Genomic DNA, 15,633 nt, shown 5'->3' with positions numbered 1-15,633 from the left:
AATGACAGTCAGGGTCATTTCAAAGCAGGGCATCTTTGACCTGGGCCAGCCCTGACCCATTTAGAGGAAAGACTAGACTTTGTTGCACATCTTTATTTTTCTTATGGGTCCCTTAAAATAATTATAGGTGCCCATGCGTGTACATACATGTAGATACATACTCTAGATGTTCACAGAGTCGCGAGGAGGAAAACATTTAAGTAAGTATTTGTAGTACAAGGTGGTAAATGCAGCAAAAGGAGCACATGCTGTGTTCAGATACTGCTCTGAAGACAAGGGTACCATTTTGTCTTAATTGGTTACAAGGAGAAGGGTTATGGCTGTCAAAACATCATAGGCTTCTCAGAGCAAGTGTAGCCTCACAGTGTGGTTTTAAAGAATGAAAGTAAAGCACCTTGGGTGAGAGGAAGTATTATAAGTAAAATAAATGACATGCTAAATGCCAACTCCAGATTCTGCATGGTTTGTTCAAGAAAACATAGTGATGAGTAGATTGTCACTGCTGAGAATGTGGTGCTCTCATGTAGGCTGCGTTTATGTTATATGGCATGAGGCTGAAGGTAAGACTTGAAAAGGAAAAAAAAAGGTAGAATCTTAAAGAACTTGGTTGGAACTCCGAATATACCCCTAAAACATGAGGAGCTAGTGAAGAAACACGCATTGGAGTAACCTGTCAGATTTCTGAGCACTGAAAAGCTCAGTAAGTGTGGTAGGTTTCTCTCAGCTGATGACAAATAGCTGGAGAGGATTGTCAATTCATGTTAACACACTAAAAGTGCAAATTAGTGTCTCAAACAATGTGACAAATGCTTTCATGGTAGTTTTATGTTAAAAAAGATAAAAGTAACATTAAGAAGAAAGTTTATTTTGTCTTACATTAAATTGCATTCAGGTTCTATTTTCAAGCTATGCAGTCATTCTTGTAATTAATAAAAATTATGCATCTTAATGCTTTCTGTAAACATCTGCCTATTAAATTATGCAATAATACATTTTGAGTTCTGAAATTTACATTTGGCTTTAATGTTGCTAACTTCAGGAAGAGTCACATTGGTAAGGAAATTTGAGAATTTTATTATTTTTTCCCCCATGAGTCTTAATGTCTTGTGATTCACACCATTTTTGTCCTCTTTAGTTATATTTTCTAAAGTTGCTAACTGGCTTAAGCCTGTTCAACTCTCATTTGAAATGGATTTGTGTATGATTCATAGCCTTCTACTAGGCCATGCAAGAACTCTTGTTGAATTGGGAAAAAAAAAGGAAAAAGAAAAGCACCCCTTTCTAAAGCCAAAATTTTCATAACAAATGTACAACTATGATGTTTACATAGAGAATACCACCTGAACAATTTTGCAGTACACGGCTTACCCAACTCTTTGTGGTATAGGAGATCTTCTGCAACAACATGCTCCTCTGCTCTTTTGAATGTTTCCTCTTTTGCAAGGTAAGCAAGATAATTTTGAAACCAATTTACATGGTACAGCTTACATAGCATAGGCAGACTTTGCAACTGTTGCAAGCATGGGAAAATGAACTCTTCGAGGAAGATAATACGTAGAAAAAGACATCAGTTCTAGGCAGGTAGTAACACTGATTGGTTGATCAATTACTATCTTCTGATGACAACTTCTGCTTCTCTATACATTATCTTGAGAAGTTGGATAGTGTAGACTCATACTGAAGATGATCTCAAATCAGAGAAATAGAGGTGAAGGTGGCATACTGAAAAATAAAAACAAAAACAAAAAACAAAATATGTAGATTACCCAAAAGATAGTAGCTGGTTATTTGGTGAATGTGCTAGGAGAGAAAAGGCAGATTAGTGAATCTCAGACATTAGGACTTCCGGTGTGGGAACACTTTGTGGCCTATGGTTCCTCACCATGTAATGAAGTATAAATGGAGGAGCAAATTTAGAAAGGAAAACAGGATTAGTTTACTTTAGGCCATATATTTCTGGAAGACTGCTCCCTATCCAGACGCTAATATTTAGTAAGGACTAGGATATTGGTTCTAGAATTTATAGGAGGTGTCAAAGCTAGGGATGGAAATTTGAGAACCATCAGCATATGGGTGGTATTTGGAAACATGGCAGGGAAAAAAAAAGGTTTTAAGGGAGGAAATAGAATGATAAAACAGGAAGAATCCTAGGAGATTGAGTGTTTATGGAACAAATGGAGGAAAAGAGAAGGAACATTCAGAAAAGGAACAGAAGAACAAAGATAGAGTTCTGAAATCTAGATCCTGGAGGATATGCCATCTACCGTCAGGGAGCTCTGATGCCCAACAGTGTGAAAGTCATAAGAAGGTCAAATCAAGGAGGGATTGAGGAAAGTATCACATGTGTTTTAGGATTATCTAAAAGGATCCAATAAATAGCTCCACTTTTCCTTGACCAGCTTTGACTTGTGAAATAAGTAAAAGGAATGACAGCAACCACAACAACAGATAATGATGCAATTACCCAGAAAGAGTAAGATAAGGGAAGCAGCTTTGTACAGCTCTGAAAGACTAAGATAAGGGATACAGCAAACTGGCCTAGAATAGAACCCTGGGATAGGCAAACTGGCCTTCCAAGTCATAGGCGACACTGGGCCAGAGGGGGGCCCCTGCATTGGGGAGCTTCTCGGGTGCAGCATATGCCATGGAGTAGCAGAGAAGAACAACCGCTCCTTCTGTCCTGCTCTCATGGGAGCACAAGGGAATTCATAATTCATTGCGAGAGAGTGAGCAAGAGTAAGAGAGAATTCAGGCAGTTGAAGATCAAATCAAAATGTCACCTTCATTCGCTACACAGCTGCCAGGGATGCGGGAACATGGACTTACAAACACTATTCTGCATGACTAACATTTCTCAGACTGTCAAAGCAAATCTCCATAGCCCCACTCCAACCCTCCCAGAGGGGCTGAGTCAGTCTTGCTGAGTTTGGCCAAGAGAATGGAGACCACCTGAATAAGGCCCATTGCAGTAGATGTGATCCATGAATTTACATAGGGCTGCTAAGTTCAGAAGGGCCCTGGCTTGGAGTTTAATGATGTGCGGCCGGTGCCTTGAAATTCTTAACAATTTAATTTTAAAATATGTGTTCAGCTGACTCATAGCCCATCTCTGGCTTTCTTTCCATCTCTTTGAGGAAAACCTTTTATTTCTTGGGTCCATGGTATCCCAGGTCATCTTGACCTTTGCCTCCTTGCCCTTGCCCAACAACTACCACCTCCGGCCTCCCCAAATTCACTCTGTGGGGACCTGGACCTAGGTACAGGGAGGGAAGGTCTGGGTCAGACACAGGCATCCTGCAACATCTTGGGATGGGGCATAATGGTGGTCATCCTTGCTCAGGGCTGGGAGTATTTACCCAGTGGCTGGAGGTGAGGATCAACCCTCTTAGTCACTCCTGATTCAGGCACGGAGTATGTCCCGATGCGGAGGCTGAAACCACTTGTTAGGTCACCTGTTGATGTGACTTAGAAATGCAGGTGGCCCTTTGGGAAGGGAAGATATCGGCTGCCCCCTCCGCACCCAATGCATCAGTTCTGCAGCTGTGGGGAGGGGGCACTTGGAAGCAGTATGCTGCTGTGTGCATCACTGAATCACAGAACGGGGCCTCACCTGGGAACCCGGCAGCATCTACGCTGGCCTCATGACTACCACCACCCCTAAGGGAGTGTGGCATTAAGTAGCAGATCAAAGACATCATGACAGGTTATGAGGGAGACCGCAGAATAGAGAAAATAGTTTTATATATCAGTAGCTTTAATGTTACATTTTTCCTTTTCTTTGGACAAGGGTCTCCACCTGTCCATTTTAAAGCAGGCCTTAGAAATAATGTGACACACCTGAAATTTCCAAGATGGGCTGAGCCACATATTCTCTGTTCCTTCTGTGTTAGTCTCCAATTGAGGGTCAGTCACTGAGTGAGGGCTAAGGGAGTAAAATGAGGCCCAGAGGATCATGCAAGGGGAATTTCGTTCACATGCGCTCAGTGATGGGGCTGTGTTGTTCCTCATGAGCCTAATTAACCTGCATGTGGCATTTCAGATGGAGCAGATCAGAGCTCTGTTAGTGACAAAAGCCGAAATGATGGAGGCAGAGCTACAGGACTTAATTTGTTTCCTTTTTAGTACAGGGGTTTAAACTGCGCTGCACACGTTAATTGCTCTTGTGCACGGGCTCGCTTTAGGAAATTGACAACGAGGGCCGGGGTAGGGGTCAGGGGCTGCACTGAGTGCTGTAAGGCAACCCATCAAGATGCCCCTCAACCCTGAGGATCCGGAAAGATCTTATCCAGAAGCACCTCCATACAAACTTTTGTAAGGTTGAACCTAGTCTCAATGGTTGAGATGGTTTCACCTGTAAGGCAGAAAGGCTATGTTGAAGGAAGAGTTTCCTTTTATCCAGATCAGACTGGCTGAAGTGCCATTTGCCCACCAGGGCACCAGCACTAGGACAATCAGTTAAGCAGCCAATGTGTGATTTCACTGGGTGGGAGGGAGACCGTAGCCTGGTCAGAAACCTGTAATTACCAGAGGGCTGGAGCTTTGGCACTGGTCCCTTGCCCTTGTCCACTGTATAATTCTGGGAGGGCTGAAAGCATTTGGAGCCACCCGACTTCCCTTGGGGAAAACGGGCAGGACTGAGTTTACAGAGTCTGGCCTCCGTGAGCACATCAGAATCTCTGCTTCAGCTGCAGTGGATTGACTACCAGGACTGAATCAATCACCGCTGGGGAACCTGGGAATTATCTGGAAAACAACAAAAAAAAAACTATGGTGGGGAGGTGGGGAGCCAACAGTATAACACACAGGGTTTGAAGCCAGAACAGTTTGGATATTCATAAAAAGGTAACCCAGGGCTAATCACGCCTGCAGCATACCCATTGTTCATTCTTTTGTAATAAACCTGGAATTCGGCACTCTGTTGCTCTCTGGGCTTCTTCCTCTTCTATTCCAAGCGATCGGCCATGTTTCCTCTTTCCTGATTTAACTAGCAGGTCAGCCTTTGGGAAAATGGTGTTAAAGGGAGAAATCTGTAAAATGACATATCACTTGGTGTGATTTTATGTCTTTTAAGAGGTTTTGGAAACAGCAGCCTCTCTGTCCCCTCCTGCTTAACTCAATTCCCCCAGCAACAAAGTTTTGGACACAAACCACTAACACTCTTCAAATGGTTCACTCTCAAAAGACCATTAGGGTTTTTATTCCTTGGACCAACTGAGGAGAGAAAGAATGCCACAGCACTCAGCAGGGCAATTCAACTTTCACCAGCTGAGACAGAGTTAAGCCTTTAGAATTGTTGCCCCCTAAAGGAAAATAAAACACAGGGAGAGGGAATTAAGATGATCTTGCATCATTAAGCAGTCATGTGTATTACTGAAAGATGTTGCTTTCTTATTGGGGCTATTAAGTATCACTTTGAATAATGGCTCCAGAGAGCTAAATGCCAGAACAAAGGCAAAAGGAAATGTGAAAATATCATGAATTAAAAAAATCAGAACTGGGAAGAATAGACGTTTCCTGCAATAAACTTTAAAGTCATAATCATTCTCACATCTATGTACATAAAACACATTGAAAGCAGGGGAGAGAATCATTTCTCCTATAAAAATCATTTCCATAATCTAATGATTCTCGCTAGCTTTTATGAACCCTTCTTGTGTTTGGTAATAATTGACATCAGTGTGTTCAACTTTTATTTTAATCAAGTGTACAGGTTCATACTCACTTACGATGAAACACACTCTGAAGGATTGGTCTCAGAAATTTTTGCACTTAGCTGGGAGTAGAGGTTTCCTTTTCAAATCGAAGGGGATCGGACTGATCTATTAAGATTTTTGCCACATAGCAAAAATGAGAATGGGGCTGACAAAGCAGTATACTTTGTCAGATGTCTCGTTTTCCTTTGTCGAGACTCAGACACAGGTTAGCACCCAGTGACGTAGGTGTGGGTGTGGATTTTATATTTCGCTTCTGACAAGAGCTTATTTCAGGATAGCCTATGTCTTGGATGAACAGCTAGTCCGTGCTCTTTTAGGGAATGTGCTAATTAGATAAAATTTCAATTCAATGGATGTGGTGTAAGAGATTATTATTTCACTCTCCCTAGAAACTTTGGAGACCAGAGCACAGGGCATATCCTAATGTAAAGTTGAAAGGAGGGCTGCCCAGGGCATCTGTGATAGTACCATTTTTGCCTAAATCATAAGTTAATGACAATGTTCTAAACAGGTTGGTTGGAAGTTTTGAGGAAAGAAAAAGGTGGTTGGATGAAGTAACCCTGGAGATCCTTCGGTGCCATCAGTTAGATAATGGCTGGTAACCCAAGTAGTACTAATAAGAGGGGTATACAAGAAAAACATGTGAAATGCCAGGATCTAACAGTTGTACTAAAAAAAAAAAAAAGGCTGTCTTAGGACGTTGAAAAGGGAAAAAAAGGTTTAGAAGTCACTTAGGAAATCTTTATTTACGTTCGTGGCAGCCAAAGGTCACAAAACACAAGTATGCTACCTAGAATCACACATACGGTGAAATCTTTTGTCTTAAGATGCAGTTAGGTAAAGTTGGAGTTCATTACTGTCTTTTCCAAACACGCGGGGTTCCTCAAGTGAAATCTCAAACTTGCCCCTTCACTCAAGGGCAAGGAGAGATGGCAGAAAGAGGCTGGCCACCCCAGAGTGGTAGGTGAGTAGGTTTAACGAGCAAAGGACATTACCTAGGAAGCCCATCCTGGGCAGCTGCAAGATGAGGCGATCTCCGTACATACCAGCCAGGATGCTAAAAGTTACTGCTGAGGCCTTACGTGGGTTCAGTCACCACATATACTGTCCAGGTAGTCTCCACAACACGTTGTACTCTCCAAATTGCATCCTTGGACGTGCCCCCCACTACGGGAATGCTGAGCAGAGCATGTATCCCTTGGGCAGGGGAGAAGATGAGGGGCTGGGTCCAGCTCATAAGCCAATCAAGCAGTCAGTCACCTTCTCTGAATAACTTACTACAGCAATGACCTGCTTACCTACCATTTTCTAAACACGTTTGAAATGCTCTCCTTTCTATTATGGGCCAACCAGCTGATAAAAACTGTAACTTTAATGGGAAAAAAAAATTAGCCTCGGTCGCAGTTTCTCCTAGTTTAAGGAGAATCTGAAGTCATATTTATACTGTACCACAGATTCTAAATCTGATAACTTTCAAAGGTACACTTCTGTTTTTCAACCTCATGGCTATGTAACTACTACTATTACTACTACTACTAGAGGGTAAAAACAGAAAGAGAGAGAAGGAGAGAGGGAGGGAGAAAGAGAAAATAAAAAAACAATCATTAGAATCACAATGAGATATCTTTAAAACCATCAATTGTTCTAGAAAGTAATGCTTAGCTACAAATGTAATCAGGCAGAAATTGTTACCTCCCCAAAATCCTCTGAAAAAATTAGCGAATTCAAAAAATCTATTTCTCCCCATAGGGTTATTCTGCTTAGCTGAAGTTGTGGAAAATTCTTAACATAAAAGAGGGTTCACAAAATACAAAATGTGTTGACACTATGGGATCTTACTAGAGGAATCGTTTTGATTATTATTATATTCCTAAAAATTCAAAATTGAGAGATCAGAGAAATTAAATATATGTGAGACATTTTAAGACACAGTTTTAAACATTCTACTCAGGGAAACAATGCCTGAACCAATTTTACTGAGAAATTGTCTAATATTTCATGTATTTGGGTCAGTTTCATAAATAAGGGATTGAAAATGACCTTTCTGCTACTGTAAAGGTTCAAACTATATTGTTATGTAAGCTTTTTTTTTATTATTATTACTTTAAAATCTGAGTTATATGATCATTATTTCCTTGGATCAGAAGCATTTTAGTCCCTTCAGCTCAATACAGTCAAATTTAACATCACTGAAGAAATCAAAACAGAACTCCTGCCTCATTGCACAAATCAAAATATCAGGTCTTAGAGTCAAACTCAGTCTTCTTAATGTTCAATTTGAATTAATAGATTAATGCCTTGTTAACTTTGGCAGAACTCTTTGGGATAGAATTAGTTCTACACGCTCAGGTAATTGACGTAACAGTTTAAACACATCTCTTTACCTGAGACAGTTACATAATTGCATCAAATATCTGGCTTCATCTCTTTTGTTGCATGAGGCCAATTGACTTCGGTGTGGCATTTTGGCTTTGCATTATTTGTTTTTCTGTGACAACCAACTAGATAGTAAGAAAGGCACCTAGCTGCGAGGACTGACAACCACACCTTGAAAAACGTTGCCTTCCAGTTTTGGGTGCAAATGGAGTTGATTTTGAGCCATCTTGGGACCCAGGTCAGGTGTCTAACTCCCGTTCTTGGCCTGTTGTGCATTCCCCAGGGACGGATCAAGTCCCTCATGCATCTGGCAAACCATGCAACATTAGAGCTTAGCAGGGAGGGGAAAAGGTAAGTTTTTTCCCTTGAACCCAGCTGGCATTCAACAGACTCTGAAACAAGAGGATTGATAGCCCATGTAATTTTAATCTGGGTTAATATGCATTTTTAATAAAACTGCAGATGCTATTCTGCTTCATACATTCCCATCTCTATCATATCACTGCTCAAGTTTTGTTACCCATATTTGTTGTGGGAAAATAACTCTGTTATGAAGTGTGCGGTTCCCCTGGCCTTTGAACCTTTTTCTCCTCAATGGCATGAATCAAATCCTAAAATTATTAACTATCTCTGCAGACTACACATCCCAGTTTGTCCTATGAGTCTCAAAAGTCTTCCTTATTTAAAATGTAGCCAGATGGGTTTTAAAAGTTTTAATCATGAGGGATTTAGAACAGACGGGAACTTTGCCTTATGAGGAAAGCTGAAAGTCCTTAGCAGTTGTCAGCTGTGGCACTGTAGCCACGTGGCTTCCTAGGGCAAAGCCCCAAGAATGTATTATAGTTTGAACAATTCCTAGAGCAGAAAAAGTAAAAGAAGCTTTGCACTGAAGTCAGCTTGTCCTAGATTTCCAGATCCGCCCATCTCCACGGAGTGATGGCTGCTTTCATACCTTTAAATAGTTCCCTGGTTCAGTGTCTTCTGGGAGGTGGTGACCCTCAGCCGCTACACCTCCCCTGGCTCTGGATGGCTTTACCTGCCTCCCATGCTTGCTCTTGATCTCTGACTTCTAAGGTACCTCCTTTTAACCTACTCTCTCCATAGCACTGACTGTTATTCTTAGCCTTGACCTTAGCTCACTCAGCATTCACCATTAATTGCATTTCCTCCAGTTCAACACTTCTGAGGGAGGAATTAGACAGTGACAACGGCTCTCAGTAAATATGCTCAGGTTAATTTGTGGCTCACAGTGGCCTCTACTCACTTTCAACCCGTTCCCTTAGAGAGTTGATATTTGTATTATTTATTAATTTGCTCATATAAGTAGTGAATTTAAATGAATCACTTTCAGTGCTTATCCTTGAGGACCATGGCATTGAAAAGTTAGAGAAGAGGGAACTGAGATCATCTGTCTCCACATGGTTGGTGGTCACCCTTGCTTTTCTGTATGTTTTCTGTACCATGTCAACTTGACAAAACATCCAGAAGATTCTTGGCCTTGCCCTTTGGAGAGCTACCACCAAGCAGGCAGGTGGATTTCTTGGTCCTCCACATCATTCTGGGAAGTCCTTTTCAAATTGAGCAGAACACTGTAATTCCTGTCATTCTTCTTAGACATTCCAGTCAGGTGGCAACTATCATGTAGCAAAAGCCCTGGTCAACCTTAGCATTCCAGCCACTTTCTAGTTCTGAGTTACTTCTGGACTTTTTGGGTATGAATTGAATGAGAATGGCACCAAACAAAACATGACAGTGCTTCTGGACACAGATGAGTTAAAAAAATAATCAAGTGGCTTGATTAGATATGTCCAGGTGATGAGAAACAAACACCATCTTTTTTGTGTTGCTTACACAAAAATCTTTTGTGGAGCCAACTCACAGGCCTGTGCCATATTTCAGGTACTCTGGAAATCAGCTCTCTGTAGTATTTGGACATAGGAAGAAAAAATTAGTTTGTGACAGTAACTCTTCAGTGGAACCATTTGTAGTGTGTGTGTGTGTGTGTGTGTGTGTGTGTGTGTGTGTTTAATGTTTATTTTTGAGAAAGAGATAGAGCACCAGTGGGAGAGGGTCAAAAAGGAAGGGGGACACAGAATCTGAAGCAGATTTCAGGCTCTGAGCCGTCAGCACAGAGCCCAACTTGGGGCTCAAACCCACACACCTGATCATGACCTGAGCCGAAGTCGGAGGCTCAACCAACTGAGCCACCCAGGTGCCCCATGTAGCGTATGTGTTTTAAACCCAAAATACATCCTGACATCAACAAAGAAGTCAACATTTTGGCTATGCTTAAAAAAAAATATATATATATTTATATATTTTATATATAAATATATATATTATATTTTATATATTTATTTATTTTATATGTATATATATACATATATATACATATATATACATATACATATACATATGTATACATATATATACATATATATATACATAATATATATATATATTTGAGAGAGGGTGGGGAGGGGCAAAGAGAGAGAGAGAGAGGGAGAAAGAGAATCCCAAGCAGGCTCTGTGTTGTCAGTGCAGAGCTCCCATGTGGGGCTCGATCCCACAAACCATGAGATCATGATCTCAGCCAAAAACAAGAGTCAGATGCTTAACCTCCTAAACGACCCAGGCACCCCTCGGATATTTTATCTTAAAAAAACAGACCCCACAAAAGAACAGAATAGAAAAGAAAGAGCATGGATCCTGGAAGCTGGCTGGAACCTCAGCCCTGCCACTTTGGTGTGATACCTGGAGATGGCACCACCCATAAAGCCAAATAATAACAGCTCCCGGATTTGTGATTATAATCCTGAGCGTAACTAAGCCTTCCAAATGACAACAGTACCCAGCATTAAGTGCTCACGTGCACACACCTGCCAGTCACGTGGCTGAATAAGACCCAAGTCACCACCAGCGGAGCTGCGGCCACATTCCAACCTCAGGGAGCCACTCTAGCGCAATCTGCCCCTAGGCCTGACAGCAAAAGACAAAGCCACAAAGAGGGATCTTGGCCCTGGGATGTAGCGTGAAACCTCGCGAGACGAGAGAAAACTCCCGGGATCTCCCTAGGGACAGTCCCACCCTGGCAGCCGCGCGGAGAGGAGGGCAGCAGAGGAGACCGAAAACTAGGCTTGCCTGGGGTAGTCCAGCCGTAGTGGTGGGCGGGTGCGCGGTTCCTGGATGTCCTGTATTACCTGGTGACCTGACGACGCAGGTGGACGTGACTGGTCCCCTGACACTGAGTGCATGCGGTACGGAACTTTATCTTTGCTTCAAGAACTACCTGAAACCTAGTGTATTTGACCAAAGGAGGACTCTCCTGAACAAATAAGCCTGCATCTCAGGATCACAGGTTATGACTCATCTGGGCAAACAGGTCACTTTTCAGACAACTGCTTTTCAGGGCTTGTGACAAGGTCCTCACCTCCCCGTGTCCACTGATGATAAGCTGCTGTGTCACAAACTTTGTCCAGTCCCAGTTAGTCCGCAAACTTGAAAGATCTACCTTAAACTCCTGGCATCCAGATCCCAAGACCTCCTAAATATCTGCTCCTGATCTCCCTTTTCTTTTTTTGAAGTTTATTTTGAGAGAGAGAGACAGACGGACAGACAGACAGACAGAAAGAGGGGCAGAGAGAGAATCCCAAGCAGGCTCTGTGCTGCCAGTGCAGGGTCTGGTGGCAGGGCTCGAGCTCGTAAACAGAGATTGTGACCTGAGCCGAAATCAAGAGCCCAGTGCTTAACTGACTAAGCTATCCAGGAGCCCCTTAACCTCCCCCCTCTGACATACAAGTTGAGGCAGAAAGATGTATTCTCTTTTATTGCAATTTACACATTTTGGCATTTCTGGGTCCACAGGTGATCCTGGTGGTCCTCTTGCTGGTGGGAGCCGTCAACAGAAGGATCCAGGCAAATTTCTGAAAGTGTGGTGAGTGCTGCAATGCTGATAAAGAAAAGTATGCTCATGAAGGACTCAGAAGGGGACCCCCTTCTTGGAAAAGGAATAGGAAAAAGTCTGGAGGAAGTGATGCTGTACAAGCTAGCCAGGGGAAAAGGAGCCCATAGGGTAGGGAGGGGCGTTTAAGACACAAAGAATGAGAAAAACAATGATTCAGGGGCATGAGGGGGCAAAGTGGGTTTCTGGGATTGTGGTGGCTCAGTGTGGCTGAAGCACAGAGTGGGAGGTGGCAAATGGCAGGAAATGAGCAGGAGAATTTAGCAGGGCCCAGTGGGGTTGGTGGACTAGTGGTTAGAACGCTTGGAAATACTGAGGTTGAAATGAAACTTAATTACCAAGAAGTTTTGGTTTATAATGGATAAAAAAAAAAAAAAAATCCCAAATTTGGAGCAGGTGTTGGTAATGACTGAAGGGAAACGAGAATAGTTCCAGGAGTGCTGATAACGTACCCATTCTTCATCTGTGTTATCATATAGCTGCATTTGGTTTGTGGAAATTCATTCGGTGGTTAACATTATGGCCTGTGTGTTACGTTTTAACAAAAATGTAAGTGGAGAGACAGAGAGAATTATTTCTATCCACAAATAACCTGCTAGTGATAGGCTGATCTAATGTTTTAAATGTCAAGGGGAAAATAAATCTGTGTGTTTAAGTAAGTTCACAACATTATTGAAATGAATGTCCGGGAGCACATGTTTGGCTGTGTTTGCATTTATGGGAATTGGGAGTTTTGATGCATGTTTGCAAAGTTTGATGTTCAAATAGGCTTTCTGTAAATTATGAAATATGCTCACAAAGAAACTTTAAAAACTGCTGGCCATTCACTACCTTTGAGTAAAAAAAAAAAATGGTGTTAAAAACATGTTGCAGTAAGTATAATTGTACAAAAAAACCAGGGAGTAACTGTATACATATGGACACTAGAAGTGATGTCTAAATATTATTATTTGTGGAAAAAAAAAACAGATTCAGGATTTCCATGACACATTATCACAATTAGGTGGCTTAAAGCAACACAAATCTATTTTTTCACAGTTCTGAAGACCAGAAGTCCTAGACAATATATTGTCAAGGCCACGCTTGCTCCAAAGACTCGAGGGGAGGACCCTTCCTTGCCTCTTCCTAGCTTCTGTAGCACCAGCAATCTCTGGCTTGCCCCTGTCATCACTTGGCATTCTCTCTGCACGTTTCTGTGCCTTTTATTTCTTCACCAGTCACACTGAATTAATGCCCACCCTAGTGACCTCATTTTAACTTGATTACATTTAAAAAGGCCCTATTTCTGCATAAAGTGAACATTCACAGGGACCAGGGATTAGGACTTTAGCATATCTTCCTGGGGACACAGTTCAACCCATAACAGCAAGTTATAGAAAAATAGGTATTTTGAGCTCATTTAGGTAAAAATATGTATATATGCACATATACGTGTTTGTGCAAAAGCATGGGAATGACTATATAGAAGAACACTAACTCGGGGTGCCTGGGTGGCTCAGTTGGTTAAGCGTCTGACTTTGCTTATATAATGATCTCACAGTTCGTGGGTTCAATCCCTGCGCCGGGCTCTGTGCTGACAGCTCAGAGCCTGGATCCTGCTTCGGATTCTGTGTCTCCTCATCTCTCTTCCTGTCCACTGCTTGTGCGCATGCGCTCTCTCTCTCTCTCTCTCTCTCTCTCTCTCTCTCTCTCTCTCTCTCTCTCAAAAATAAATAAACATAAAGTTAAGAAAAAGAGTACTAACTCAACAGTGCTTTGGTCTAAGGAGAATAAAGGGACATTTTCATATTTTTCCTAAGTATTTGCAAAGTATTTGAATATTTTACAATGATTATGTATTGCCAGTATAATTTGTTTTTTCAGTGTATATTGATTAGGTACCTACTATGAGTCTTGCATGAAAACTCAATCTGTCTTAAAGTGTATCTAGAAGAAACATTACACACCTTTTAAAAACTCAAAGCCTGCAGAGGTATAAGGGGTACATTGATTAGTATCATTAAGTTAAGATTTAGAATTTTCCCAAATCAAAACACAGGAAAAATGGACATGCAGATCATATTTGGGTTATATTTGGCCTATTTAATTTTCATGTTCACTAATAAAGTAAATTCTACAGTGTCTTCTATCTGTGGGTCATGTGGATTCAGGGCCAAGTGACTTCATTTATTTTGATCAATAGACGTAGTAAAATAAATGATCTGGATTGGTTATTCTGTATATACATAGTCCCTAATCTGGTCAGGAATCTTCATGTCTGATGAAACATATATATGCTAAGTCTCTTCCAATATAGTATTATATAGTCACAATCTGATTCATTATATCAAAATAATACTTCATTGTATTTTAATAGTCAAGATCTGTAGCGTTAAATTTTCTTAAGAAATTTAAACTATGATATATTAAGATGTAACCATCTTTTACTTTACCTTTAACTTGATGATGTAAAGTAACGTCTGTGCTGAGAGTGTCTTAGCACGTTTTTCTCCCCATGTTATTAGTTTTGAAACTTCTGTGCCATTCTCGGTGGTATTTGCACGGAGCTGGGTGCTAGGGCTGGGGTTATCCACCATGTGCACCATGAGGCCATTCTTCTCTGAGGCTTTGGAAAGCTCTCTGTGACCAGAGGTTTTAGACATTGGGAACTTATCTCCCCAGTTTAGACCACCAGGCATCCTATACTTTGCCTTCACCAGAAGGGAATCTTCCTCTTTTTCTCCTATTTCTAAAAGCATTTCTTTCTGTTAACTTCTCCTTTAAGATCAGGGATTATTATTTTCAAAGAATTTAGGTTATTAAGAGGAAAAAAACAACAACAACATAAAACAAAACGGCTATAAGTAGTTTCTGTATTTTCCTTATAGAAAGCCCTGAGGCAAGGAAGTACTAAGAAGTTGGCTTTCTGGTTGTAATGGATGAGGAGAAAAATGCAAAGTTTAACACAGATAAACAGTTCAAATAAGATCTTGCCACTGCATTATTCAGGAATGTTATGATAAAAAGTTCAACATTTGCCAACAAAGCATTTGTAAACACAGAAAAGAGAAAACAATTCCTAGTTTGGAGATATCTGTGTTTGCTGTAGAGACTGTTTCTCGTTCCAATCATGAGATGTAAGCAGAATAAAATGTATATGTTTTAAAACTATGCTTTTAACTACACTACTAAAGATGGATTGAATAAATATTGGTATGTAATTGTTCTATAATTAAGTCAACAAACCAATTTTCTTTCTTGGAATCTGAGCCCTGAAAAACATCTTCATACACTTTGAACCCATTCTGTTTAGCATTGAGGTAGAATGTAGTCAAATTCTATTTTACCTGATTTACGTGAACAAGGAAATGTGGAGAAAACATATGTAAAGAATATGTTGCTTAATATATAACTTCAAGACCAACAGGAGAAAATGTGTATTGAAGTGCTTTTAGGATTTTTACTTAAGTTGCTAAAGCTTGTATTAAAAAAACAGAAATGAGAATTGTTTCCTTCCTGTTTCTCAGCAAAATAATGGACTTCAGTCGAATATGGCCAGACGTTGGTGAGCCTGAGCCACTTGAAAGGTAGAGCACTTAAAAA

At 41.0% G+C, this 15,633-nt stretch overlaps 1 long non-coding RNA gene across 4 annotated transcripts in view; it reads left to right on the top strand.

Moving 5' to 3' along the window:
- Positions 1-11,176: 11,176 nt before the first annotated feature.
- Positions 11,177-15,633, top strand: part of LOC123386165 — a 135,464-nt gene continuing 131,007 nt past the window's right edge. For all 4 annotated transcript variants that reach the window (XR_006599880.1, XR_006599878.1, XR_006599877.1 and 1 more), the window contains exons 1-2: positions 11,177-11,347; positions 11,955-12,024. This is a non-coding gene — a long non-coding RNA (uncharacterized LOC123386165). The remainder of the gene's footprint in view (positions 11,348-11,954; positions 12,025-15,633) is intronic.

The sequence above is a fragment of the Felis catus genome, chromosome B3, assembly GCF_018350175.1.
Source record: "Felis catus isolate Fca126 chromosome B3, F.catus_Fca126_mat1.0, whole genome shotgun sequence".
In the NCBI taxonomy this organism is placed as follows: Eukaryota; Metazoa; Chordata; class Mammalia; order Carnivora; family Felidae; genus Felis; species Felis catus.
This window is presented reverse-complemented; position numbering and strand designations above follow the sequence as displayed.